The sequence below is a fragment of the Rutidosis leptorrhynchoides genome, chromosome 10 (assembly GCF_046630445.1).
Source record: "Rutidosis leptorrhynchoides isolate AG116_Rl617_1_P2 chromosome 10, CSIRO_AGI_Rlap_v1, whole genome shotgun sequence".
In the NCBI taxonomy this organism is placed as follows: Eukaryota; Viridiplantae; Streptophyta; class Magnoliopsida; order Asterales; family Asteraceae; genus Rutidosis; species Rutidosis leptorrhynchoides.
The window spans coordinates 348,830,576-348,841,536 of record NC_092342.1 but is presented as its reverse complement, the minus strand read 5'-3'; the positions used below and the strand labels follow the sequence as shown (position 1 = coordinate 348,841,536).

The window sequence follows — 10,961 nt, the reverse complement described above, 5'->3', positions numbered from 1 at the left end:
ACATCGAGTGTAGATAAAAGTAACAGAATATATTTAAAAGCTATTCGGATTGCTTTAATTGCCAAGCCTAGTAATGTGTGCTTATGATCCAAGTGAAGACATTGAGATCGAGATCATTGAATGATCATAAAGCCCAAATAATGTTGGTTAAGCATGTAATTCAAATTTCTAAAGAAGAAAGACAACTGCAAACTGCTCGCGATAAAGTCCAAATCATGTGCGGGCTTAGCTTTTTTACTCAAATTGATACATGAGTAATGTGCAATCTATTCAATCCAACAATAACTTTCATAATACTTTATGTTTTTTCTCAAATTGATACATGAGTAATGAGTAATGTGCAATCTATTCAATCCAACAATAACTTTCATAATACTTTATGTTTTTTTACTCAAATTGATACATGAGTAATGTGCAATCTATTCAATCCAACTTTTACTCAAATTGATACATGAGTAATGTGCAATCTATTCAATCCAACAATAACTTTCATAATACTTTATGTTTTTTTTACTCAAATTGATACATGAGTAATGTGCAATCTATTCAATCCAACAATAACATTCATAATACTTTATGTTTTTGTGAAATGGTATCGATGAAGTCTCAATGAATGAAGCAATTCTAACTTCTTTAGCTAGAATGGCAATGTCAAGAAACGATGGTGACATGGCATTTGATATGGTCAAACATATGAAACACTTGAGAATAAATCCTAGATTACGATCATATGGTCCTGCTTTAACAGTTTTTTGCAACAATGGGGATTTTGAAAAAGCATTTGAGGTTGAAGAACATATGTTGTCTCATGGTGTATACCCGGAAGAACTCGAATTGGAATTACTTCTAAAAGTTAGTATAGAAACTAATAGAAGTGATAAAGTTTACTACTTGTTGCATAAACTACGAACGGGTTTGCTAAAAGTATTACCTTCAGTTGCGAAAATTGCTAAAGAAACAGATACATTTAAACTTTGAGAAATTTCAAGTATGAATAGCACATTAGTATACTTTTTACCCAATTTTACTGTTATAATGATAGGCTCATATGTGTTTTTGGTTTTTTGTAGAAATGGCTTGATTATTACGGACCATTTGAAGCTGTTGTGGATGGGGCGAATGTTGGTCTTTTCAGCCAAAGAAAATCTAAACCATCTAAGGCAAGTTGCCTACTTTATGGGTCAAAACATATGAAACGGGTCAGTCGGTTTAACCCAAATTGCTTTTTTTAGGTCAATACCATTTCGAATGGTATCAGGCAGATGCTGCCTTCAAAGAAATGGCTATTATATATCTTGCACAACAAGCGTATAAGCGGTGATAATATGGTTGACGGACAGAATAAGACGTTAATCGAGAAGTGGAAAACTACTGATGCTCTTTATGCAACACCTACTGGTTCAAATGATGATTGGTAAGCTTCATTTCATTGCCTGTTCTTGTTTTTTTTTCTTGATAAACATGTCAACTGAAAAAAACGCATTGTTATTATCAGGTACTGGTTGTATGCGGCTATAAAATTTAAGTGCATACTCGTAACTAACAATGAGATGAGATACCATTTGTTTCATAAACAGGTCCAGTGTACCACATGCCACCTCCATGTTCGGTTGGGATTCAGGTTGGTGTTATACTTTTCTGCCAACATATGTTGATGTTGGATGAATGACAGATAGCTATAACCCGTGTTGTAAAAGTCAGTCAACGGGTCAAACTTATCTTAATTTGATCGAGGTCGGGATTAATCAGTTATAGTCAAACGTGGTCAACTTCTAAACATGGTTAAACTTGAAGTATTTGAACTAAACCACATTTGAGTTAACAGAATCATACAGTTGTATAAGTTATTAGGCTGACTGAAAGTTAAAGATAACATTTGACTATCTTTTTCATACTGACCAGGAGTCGAGTAAAGGCCATTGGCCTCTTGGCTCTTGCATCTGAACAAGATTCTGAAGAAGAAGAAAGAGTGTGGTTATGTGTTACCCGTGATAATAAGTCAAGTAAAGGTAGCCAAAAATCCATCAATGTAACCAAAGCTAAACCATCAAGTTTGATCCAAGTGTTTTCAGAGGTAGCTGAATGGGTGGGTCATGCGGGTTGGGCAATGGATCAAAACTAGTTCAGGTTGAGGGTCCAGCTGGATTGGCCCAACGCTATATTTGTCCCTTTTTTACATGGATAAATAATACGTGAATTATGATTACATAAAGAATATTATCACACTATTAATCTTAAGTTTCATATAAAATGTATTAGATGGTTGTATGCATTAAAATATTGTCTAGTTTCAACTCATTTGACACATTTGAGATTAATCACAACCCAAATTGACCCACTCATAGGCAAACGGGTCAAAATTGACACCTCTAGATGCCCTATTCACACCTTTATTTTTTCTGGAAACCTTTAAAACTGTTAATATATTGTACATTTTCTTGATTGAGCTACATATGAAATACTTACCAATCTTAATACTTGTATGACCAGGTCCAGAATTAAAGTGAAAAGGCCTTTCAAGAGCTGATTCTAGAACCAAAGTGCAGTTATATACACATTTGTCAAAAAATGGCAGACATGAAATCCAAAAAACATGCACCTCAAGAAATCACTAAAAGTATCAAAGAAATTTTGTTTTCAACTCATGTGGGCTTAGCTTTTTACTCAAATTGATACATAACTAATGTGCAATCTATTCAATCCAATAATAACTTTCGTAATACTTTTTGTTTTTATGACATGGTATCTGATGAAGTCCCAATGAATGAAGCAATTCTAATTTCTTTAGCTAGAACTAGAAAAAAATTCGACCGCGCGTTGCTGCGGTTGTATTCAACGCGCGGTCGAATTTGGATATATGTTGTTTGGTACCTAATATATCTAATAGGTTGAGTTGTTTGTTGTACGTGTATGTATATGTATGAAACATAGCCTGAAATATTTAGTGTTTTTTAACGATGTCCGTTTCGCGCGTAGTTAGTCCCGTTGTGTTCGTTAGATTTTTTCGAGTTGAACGGTGATTTCGGAAAAATTTAACTCGCACCGAGCGAGAAGATAGGGCCCGTTAAAAATTCGGGTGGAATTAGTTTCTTTTATTTTAATAAAATTATATATTTACGCTTTCTACCCCTGAAAAAGTGTAAAGTTGAGGGGCCGTTGTGTAAATTGAGCCGAATTTGAGGGGCCGTTTGTAGTATGAATTCAAACTCAAAACGATAATCTGAAATAACTGAAACGACGAAATTCGCCACGCATTTTAGTATATAGGTATAATATAATATAATATAATATAATGGCAATGTCAAGAAACGATGGTGACATGGCGTTTGATATGGTCAAACATATGAAACATTTGGGAATAAATCCTAGATTACGATCATATGGTCCTGCTTTAATAGTTTTTGCAACAATGGGTATTTTGAAAAAGCATTTGAGTTTGAAGAACATATGTTGTCTCATGGTGTATACCCAGAAGAACCCGAATTGGAATTACTTCTAAAAGTCAGTATAGAAACTAATAGAAGTGATAAAGTTTACTACTTGTTGCATAAACTACGAACAGGTTTGCGAAAAGTATTACCTTCAGTTGCGAAAATTGCAAAAGAAACAGATACATTTAAACCTTGAGAAATTTCAAGTATGAATAGCACATTAGTATACTTTTTACCCAACTTTACTGTTATAATGATAGGCTCATATGTATTTTTGGTTTTTTGTAGAAATGGTTTTTTGGTTTTCAGCCAAAGAAAATTTAAACCATCTAAGGCAAGTTGTCTGCTTTATGGGTCAAAACATATGAAACAGGTCAGTCGGTTTAACCCAAATTGCTTTTTTAGGTCAATACCATTTCGAATGGTATCAGGCAGATGCTGCCTTCAAATAAATGGCTATTATATATCTTGCACAACAAGCGTATAAGCGGTGATAATATGGTTGACAGACAGAATAAGACGTTAATCGAGAAGTGGAAAACTGCTGATGCTCTTTATGCAACACCTACTGGTTCAAATGATGATTGGTAAGCTTCATTTCATCGCCTGTTCTTGTCTTTTTTTTCTTGATAAACATGTCAACTGAAAAAAACGCATTGTTATTATCAGGTACTGGTTGTATGCGGTTATAAAATTGAAGTGCTTACTCGTAACTAACAATGAGATGAGAGACCATTTGTTTCAGCTCTTGGGGAATGATTTTTTTCCTAAATGGAAAGAGAGACATCAAGTGAGTTTTATATCTACAGAGATTAAGATCTTTTATGTAATTTGATAGAAAATGCAAATTATTACTGGTATTTCAAAAGCATATAATCATGTCGAAAAGCACATCCATACTCCTAGGTTGTTGGTATGATGAACAAAATGATCTTTTTTTTTTCGTCAAATCATGTCAGAATCTAAATAATTTGATTTTCAGAGATTGAAGTTTCTAAGAGTTTCATTTTAGTAACTATTTATTCATAATTTCAGGTTCGGTTCCACTTTTCAGAAACATGTCCAGTGTACCACATGCCACCTCAATGTTCGGTTGGGATTCAGGTTGGTGTTATACTTTTCTGCCAACATATGTTGATGTTGGATGAATGACAGATAGCTATAACCCTTGTGTAAAAGTCAGTCAATGGGTCAAACTTATCTTAATTTGATCGAGGTCGGGATTAATCAGTTATAGTCAAACGTGGTCAACTTCTAAACGTGGTTAAAATTGAAGTATTTGAACTAAACCACATTTGAGTCAACAGAATCATACAGTTGTATAAGTTATTAGGCTGACTGAAAGTTAAATCACATTTGATTATCTTTTTCATACTTTTTTCATACTGACCAGGAGTCGAGTAAAGGCCATTGGCCTCTTGGCTCTTGCATCTGAACAAGATTCTGAAGAAGAAAGAGTGTGGTTATGTGTTACCCATGATAAGTCAACTAAAGGTAGCCATGAATCCATCAATGTAACCAAAGGTAAACTATCAAGTTTGATCCGTGTTTTTTTAGAGGTAGCTGGATGGGCGGGTCATGTGGGCGGGTTGGGCAATGGATCAAAACGAGTTCAGGTTGAGGGTCTAGCTGGATTGGCCCAACGCTATTTTTGTCACTTTTTTACATGGATAATACGTCAATTATGATTACATAAATCACACTATTAATCTTAAGTTTTATATAAAATGTATTAGATGGTGGTATGCATTTAAATTTTGTCTAGTTTCAACTCATTTGACACATTTGAGATTAATCACAACCCAGATCGACCCACTCATAGGCAAACGATTCAAAATTGACACCTCTAGATGCCTAATTTACACCTTTATTTTTTCTGGAAACCTTTAAAACTGTTACTATATTGTACATTTTCTTGACTGAGCTATATATGTAATACTTACCGATCTCAATACTTGTATGACCAGGTCCAGCACCAAAGTGCAGTTATATACACATTTGTCAAAAAATGGCCGACATGAAATCCAAAAACACGCACCTCAAGAAATCACTAAAAGTATCAAAGAAATTTTGTTTTCAACTCATCCTGTAAATCAAAATACAGTTTTGACTAAAATCACAGCAGCAGAGAAACTTGGTGACAATGTAATAGATTTCCAAATTTGAAATTATATGGGTTAATTGACACTGTATTGAGTACGTACGAGTGGAAACAAATTTTGTTTGATCCTAAATGATTTGAGAGTTTTAATTTTGTACCCGTATTGAGTTCGAGTTCAACCAAATTTTGTTCGAACTTGTTCAAACCGTATACACAGGTTCACCCAAATTTTTATCCAACACGATCTGACTCATGACAAAGATGTTAGGATCAATACAATGTCACAATGGAAGAGAGGGAGAGTGACCATTTTACTATCTTTATTTATCTATGTTAATCAAATTTAGTCCAATCTAATAATAAGTAGAATCACGAATACCCGATCTTATTTTAAAAGATTAATAGAAGATTTTTAAGATACTGATACGAACATATGTGTTGGGTAAAAACAAGTGATAGGACTAAACTAAAATTTGTTCAAAGGAAAAAAACAAAGAAAATCACTAGTTTACCCACATCTTTTGCAGATAAAAGTAACAGAATATATTCAAAAGCTATCTGGACTTCTTTCATCGCCAAGCCTAGTAACGTTGGCTTATGATCCAAGTGGAGGCATTCAGATCATTGAATGATCATAAAGCCCAAATAATGTGGGTTAAGCATTCAACTCAAATTTCTAAAGAAGAAAAGCTCCAAGTTGTTCGGGATAAAGTCCAAATCATGTTGGCTAAGCATTTAAACTAATGTCTCAAAATGAAAAAACCCGAAATAGCTATGAAGTCCAAATCATGTGGACTTAGCATTTTTACTCAAATTGATACATAACTGATGTGCAATCTATTCAATCCACAATAACTTTCCACTTTTATGACATATTATACTTTTTCTTTTTTTATGAAATGGTATCTCATGAAGTCCCAATGAATGAAGAAATTCTAACTTCTTTAGCTAGAATGGCAATGTTAAGGAACGATGGTGACATGGCTTTTGATATGGTCAAACATATGAAACGTTTAGGGATAAATCCTAGATTACGATCGTATGGTCCTACATTAACAGTTTTTTGCAACAATGGGGATATTGAAAAGGCATTTGAGGTTGACGAACATATGCTGTCTCATGATGTTTATCCAGAAGAACCCGAATTGGAGTTACCTAGAAGTGATAAAGTTTATTATTTGTTGCATAAACTGCGAACGAGTGTAAGAAAAGTGTTAGCTTCTGTTGGAGATTTGATAGAGAAATGGTTTGAAAGCATAACTGCTTCAATAATTGGGAGAAGAAAAACCTTGTGTTGTAGCTCATGTGGTAGTGGTATGCCTCTCTTAGCGAGAGGTCAAGAGTTCGACTCCCGTGGGGTACAACATTGCACATAAGGTTGCCCCTTTACTCTTGAATTTCACCTAAGGGTGCCTTTCGCATATCGTGTTGTGGGGGCAGTGGGGGAGGGGTGTTTTACCGGCCATCCTCGGATTGGGCCGGGTTTCCGCCTAGGCAACAGTTGGGGGCGGGTTATGCAACTGCAGGAAGATGAATGCGTGGGTGGTTAAGTCCTGTGGGTGATCGCGTACTGCTGTTAAAAAAATTGGGAAAATAAAATGGGATCAACGGGTTATTAATGAAGCGGTTGAAAGTGGGGGTGACGGGTGGCATGGTCAAGGGTGGTTGGGTAACGGAAAGTGGAACGTTGTGAAATCGTTTGTTGGATCAAACGGATTATGTAAATGTTGCGGTGAAAAACTTTGCAACGATTGATCTTGATCCAATAGAGACATAAAAGTTTGCTGAATCAGTTGCAAAAATTGCTAAAGAAAGAGACAGACATTTAAACTTTGAGAAATTTCAAGTATGAATAGCATATTAATAAACTTTTTACTTAACTTTACTGTTATAATGATAGGCTCATATGTAATATTTTTTTTTTATCTTTTGTAGAAATGGCTTGATTATTACGGACCGTTTGAAGCTGTTGTTGATGGGGTGAATGTTGGCCTTTCAGCTGGAGAAAGTTTAAACCATCTAAGGCAAGTTGTCTGGTTTATGGGTCAAAACATATGAAATGGGTCAGTCGGTTTAATCCAAGTTTCTTTTCTTTTTTATATTTTAGGTCAATACGATTTCGAATGGTATTAGGCAGATGTTTCCTTTTAAGAAATGGCCATTAATTATCTTGCAGAACATGCGTATAAGCAGTGACAATTTGGACGACGGACAGAATAAGACATTAATCGAGAAGTGGGAACTGCTGATGCTCTCTATGCAACACCCCTGGCGGTTCAATTGATGATTGGTAAGCTTCACTTGATCACCTCTTCTTGTTTTTTTGTTCTTGATAAACATGTTGACTGAAAAGAACGCGTTCTTATTATTAGGTACTGGTTGTATGCGGCTATAAAATTTAAGTGCTTACTCGTAACAAACGATGAGATGAGAGACCATTTGTTTCAGCTTTTGGGCAATGACTTTTTCCTAAATGGAAAGAGAGACATCAAGTGAGTGTTATATTTAGAGTTTAAGAGCTTTTATGTAATCTGATACAAAATGTAAATAATTACTGGTATTTCGAAAGCATATAATCACGTCAAAAATCACATCCATACTCCTAGGTTGTTAGTATGATGAAAAAAATGATCCTTTTTTTTTGTCAATTCATTTCAGACTCTAAAGTAATTTGATTTTCAGAGATTGAACTTTCTAAAAGTTTCAGTTTAGTAACTATTTATTTATAATTTCAGGTTTGGTTCCACTTTTCAGAAACAGGTCCAGTGTACCACATGCCACCTCCATGTTCGGTTGTGATTCAGGTTGGTGTTACTCTTTTCTGCCAATATATGTTGATGTTGGATGAATGACAGATAGCTATAATCCGTGTTGTAAAAGTCAGTCAACGGGTCAAACTTATGATTATTTGATCGAGGTCGAGATTAATCGGTTATAGTCAAACGTGGTCAACTTCTAAACCTGCTTAAACTTGAAGTATTATCTATATATCTAATAGACAAAACCCTATAACACTATTCATCAATAGTAACCAAGGGTATTTTCGTCATTTCATTTTTTTTCTCTCGGTCTCCAACGATAAAAGAAGCAACTCTCATAAAAGAACCAACCCTTCAATGTAACCAAAAGATGTCGAAAAAAATTCTTTTTTACCAAAAAAATCAACTAACCTTTTTTTTTTCCTTTTCTTCCTCAACGATAAAGGAGGCAACTTTCATAAAAGGAACAACCCTTCAATGCTACCAAAAGATGTCGAAAAACATTCTTTTTTACAAAATAGATCAACTAACTTTTTAAAAAAAAAAAAAAAAACCCAAACGCTAAAAGAAACAACTTTCACAAAAGGAATAACCTTTCAATATTAGATGTCGAAAAAAAATTCTTTTTTACAAAATAGATCAAGACTTTTTTTTTTAAACTCGCATTCAAAACGGATCTCCCGACGCGAAGCGAGGGCTCCGCACCTAGTTTGAACTAAAACACATTTGAGTTAACAGATGTTAGGAATTTATGGACCCAACAACGACCACCAATCTAAAGATTGTGATCAACGGACAGAATAACAACAAGAAAAGTAAACGACACAAGATATTACGTGGTTATATGCAATCGTGTGATTGCTTTAGTCCACGGCCAACTAGAGAGCTTTTTTATTGATTTTTCGTGCTTAGGGTTACAGATTACAATAAGTATATTTATAGTGCTAATCAAAAATAGGAAACAAATCGAACAACTTGCTGGCTACGCACACTGTCGTGTTTCGCGACACTTTGTAGCGTTCCGCGACAAACTGCATCAAAACGTGACAAAGTGGTTCAGAACGTGACAGCTTCTGACACCCACTTCTGCCATATTTGTCTCGTTTCAGTGCACTTTATCACTTTCTAGTCGTGTCGCATTTTGTGACAAACATCACTCAAACCCGATACCAGAACTCGACAATTTCTTGTTTTGATCTTCTTTGCAACTATCCAACAATCTTCCACTCAAAGGAGAGCAAAACCCAGAAATTTCGTCAACCCCAAAACTAGCCATTTCAACCAAGAACATCGAACCACCTCTCATACCGCCAATCAAACATGGAACACGCAAACTCAACATCGCTGGAAGAGCAGACTTTCGATAAAAGGTCTTCAACACTACTTGTCGAAATCAATACCAATAACTCTTAGAACTCTCTAGTTGATGTCTTCTTTCATCAAGTAACAAGAAGACCAGTTGAAGCTATGCAAAGCTTCAACTTCCTGATCGTAACCACCTTAGTACACATATCAGCAGGATTCTCCTTACCAGGAATTTTCTTAACAACCAAAGTACCATCTTCAATAAGTTCGCGAATTTTATGATACCTTAGCTTTATGTGTTTCGGACGACCATGAAACACCAGGTTCTTCACCAAATGAATAGCACTTTGATTATCACAGTACCAGACATAATCTTGTTGAACTAGTCCCAACTCTGTGACGACCCGGAAAATTCCGACCAAAATTTAAACTTAATCTTTACATGATAACATTATACCGACATGATAAGTAATGAATTTTGACAAGTTTTAAAACTTTTGAATTGAGTTTTATACAAACAATTGACCAACCTTCTATCCGACGATTCACGAACGTCATAACTTGTATTAATTATATACTTATGAATATATATGGATATGGATTATATATAACTTGAATATATGATAATTAAGTATCTCATTAAGTATATTAACAATGGATTATATATATAAAATGAGACTACTAACTTAAGGGTTTCGAAACTATATATATATATATATATATATATATATATATATATATATATATATATATATATATATATATATATATATATATATATATATATATATATATATATATATATATATATATATATATATGTAACGCTTAACGACGTTATAACTTCTAAGTTAAAATGAATATATATGTATGGTATTAAGATATATTAATACACTTTTGAAAGACTTAAATACACATATTAATATACTTATACTCAACAAAGATAGCTATACTCGTATTCGCATTCGATTTCCTCAAGAATTCTACTCCATATGATACACAGTTTCTAGATGTATTTACTATTCGTATATACCAACAGTAAAACATCATTTTCAACCTTTTTAATCATGGAGAAACATGTTTAAACATATGGAATCACATTTTGTAATCTTATATGACTAATTGATGCTAGATTACAAAACTAATTTTGTTTTTATTACTTATATAATTATATATACTACATATATACTTATATATGTATCTATATATATTACACATAACTATTTTTTTCATTCATATTCTTTCCTCCTTCATAAACCACGACCAAGAACTCTTAAAATCTTCATCTTTTTGATCAAAAATCCAATCTATAATCATCTTATAAGAATCATTCAAGAACACTTCATGAAGATCATCCATTTCAAG

The 10,961-nt window shown here is 34.0% G+C and overlaps 1 pseudogene; it reads left to right on the top strand.

Moving 5' to 3' along the window:
* The first annotated feature begins 609 nt into the window (after positions 1 to 609).
* Positions 610 to 8,384, top strand: LOC139871472 (proteinaceous RNase P 1, chloroplastic/mitochondrial-like; annotated as a pseudogene).
* The last annotated feature ends 2,577 nt before the right edge of the window (positions 8,385 to 10,961 follow it).